At 35.6% G+C, this 2,507-nt stretch overlaps 1 long non-coding RNA gene across 1 annotated transcript; it reads left to right on the top strand.

The window, feature by feature from the left end:
* The first annotated feature begins 578 nt into the window (after positions 1-578).
* Positions 579-1,364, top strand: LOC18044089. Its single transcript, XR_002906056.1, has 3 exons — positions 579-740; positions 823-953; positions 1,036-1,364. It is a non-coding gene; the product is annotated as an uncharacterized LOC18044089 (long non-coding RNA).
* Positions 1,365-2,507: the final 1,143 nt, after the last annotated feature.

Here is a 2,507-nt window from a genome sequence, read left to right as displayed (position 1 = left end):
TCTTTTCTTAATTTTTAATACTTGTTAGGTTTCGATCCAAGGATGAGATTCCTTAGATTTTCGGGAGAATCAAGACTGAGGATTTTGGCTCCTGGATCATGTAGATAAGAAGAAACATATGTTTTATACTACGCATCTGTTGATCCAGATGATTAAGCACATAGCCGCTGACATTCTTAAGGATCCAAATTTTGTCTCTGAGTTTGTTCAGAATTTGTCCCCACCTTCTCTGGTAGTTTCGTCTTCAACTCCTACTGCGGTTCAATTTTCAACTCCTTTTGTAGATGCTCTGGTTCCCGCTCCTTTTAATCCCGTTCCTGATCTACCTCCTTCATGTCCGGTGGTCTCTACCCTAATTTCTACTCCTCTTTTTTTTTTCCAAATTCGGGTATTCACGGAATTATTCCTTCAACAACAAATTTTCTCGGGAGTACTGCTGCTGCCGGGGGATTTTTTGGAACAAAAGTGTTCTTATTGGGTTAGATGGGGACAAAGAGAAAAATATTAAAGGTGATGATAGCGTTCTCTAAACCCTTTCTATACCATCCCCCCTCCCCCCGGTAGGAAAGTGTTGAAGAAGTAGAAGACCATTCTTGGGTTGTCTGTTTTAAGAGATTGGGTAGTCAGTTCCCGTTTCTGCCTTCTCAAATTCTAGTCTCCGGAACAATGCTAATGCTCAAGTTTTAGAAAAAAAAAGAGCAGATGATTTTTCTAGAATTTGTGCCCAAGGCTCTATTCAGGTAATCATAAATCGTGAATAACACAATGTCGTTTGAGTGATGATTTCTTCTGCATGATGTGTTACTTGGTTGATAATTGCAGGGTCCGTAAAAGGCATTCTCCAAAAGTATCAGGATGTGCAAGAGCTAAGAGGAGAACTTCACAGTGTTCAAGTTTTAGAAAAAAAAAGAGCAGATGATTTTTCTAGAATTTGTGCCCAAGGCTCTATTCAGGTAATCATAAATCGTGAATAACACAATGTCGTTTGAGTGATGATTTCTTCTGCATGATGTGTTACTTGGTTGATAATTGCAGGGTCCGTAAAAGGCATTCTCCAAAAGTATCAGGATGTGCAAGAGCTAAGAGGAGAACTTCACAGTGTTCAAGAGGAATATATGGTTTATTTTGCTAAGTAATGGGAGAAGTAGGTGATCGAGCTTGGTCACAAGCTAAGGATACAGGAGATGGCAATTGGCAAATTTGGATTTTTGAGAAAAATAAGCCAACTGCAATGAAGCTAAATTTGATGAAGCGGATGCTTCTGATGGGAGATTGTCGGAGGAGTTGAAGAAGGCAATGGAGAGTAAGGATAATGCTACGGCACAAAACGAAAAGCAAAAATCTATGAAACACTTTAAAATTCTGCTTTAGATTTAAGACAAATTTTTCTGAAATTGATTTGAAATTGGTTGGGATTTTAGGACCAAATCTTGTCTTGATTTATTATTCGGGCTAATTTTCAAATCTCAAATGAAATCCTAGATATATTGATATTAAAATATCATTTATCCTAGAAAAATAAATAAAAGTGATGGACCCAAGCCAGAGCCCAACAAGTTCACGACTTTGAATTCACCTTTAAAGTTGAATTGAACTAAACAAATAAAAAAAATTAGTTTGCAAATTTATATATTAAATTTAGATTGTTAACGCATAAAATTAGGAAACTTGGATCTAGAAAGAAGGATTCAAGATTTGTAATTGGTTGGGCCGTGGGACACATTTTTTGTCACAATTTTCTATTTAGAATATGATTCGAGACAATTATACATCCTTATTTCTTTATTGAGATGGGAGTGGGATTGGCCAATCACAAATGTGATATCCCTATTGTCAACCCTATTTGGTGCACTCTTATACTTGAGAGTAATACACTTTTGAGTCGTGTCAACTGCCTTGACTAGTGAGCATCAAATCATTTGCAATTATTGTAATGGAAATGGTCATATGAGTTATGCATGCCCAATTAGGAGAAATATTATCTTGGCATTGGAAGGTTTGGGTCCCCAAAGGAGCTTTCACTACCATTCAAGGAGTCAAAATAGTTTAGGTACCTGAAAACTCAATATGAGATCTTTTCTGTAGGGATCAAAAAAGAAAAAGAAGAAAAAGGAATAAATGGTATCTGGATAACGAATGCTTAAGGCAAATGACCTGTGACTATTTTTGGCTTTTAAGTTCAATAAAATTGAGAATGGTGGGATGTATCATTTGGAGACAACTCAAAAGAAAAAATTCTTGGAATACGAAATGTTGGTATAAATTCCTCTACCATTGTTAAAAATATATGCTTGGTTGAAAACTTAAAACATAACTTGCTTAGTATTAGTAAATTGTGTAATAAAGGCTATAGAGTTATCTGTGATAAATCAAAATGTGACATTAAGAATGCATGTGATGGTAAAGTTCTCATTATTAGAAAAAAGTGCATAAATGTTTATACCATTAATATAGATTGTTGGTTGTGGCATAGAAGATTAGGTCATGCAAGCATGGATTTGATTTCA

This window comes from Citrus clementina, unplaced genomic scaffold (assembly GCF_000493195.1).
Source record: "Citrus clementina cultivar Clemenules unplaced genomic scaffold, Citrus_clementina_v1.0 scaffold_4, whole genome shotgun sequence".
Taxonomy (NCBI): domain Eukaryota; kingdom Viridiplantae; phylum Streptophyta; class Magnoliopsida; order Sapindales; family Rutaceae; genus Citrus; species Citrus x clementina.
The sequence above is the reverse complement of the archived record's forward strand: the minus strand, read 5'-3'. Positions and strand labels throughout refer to the sequence as shown.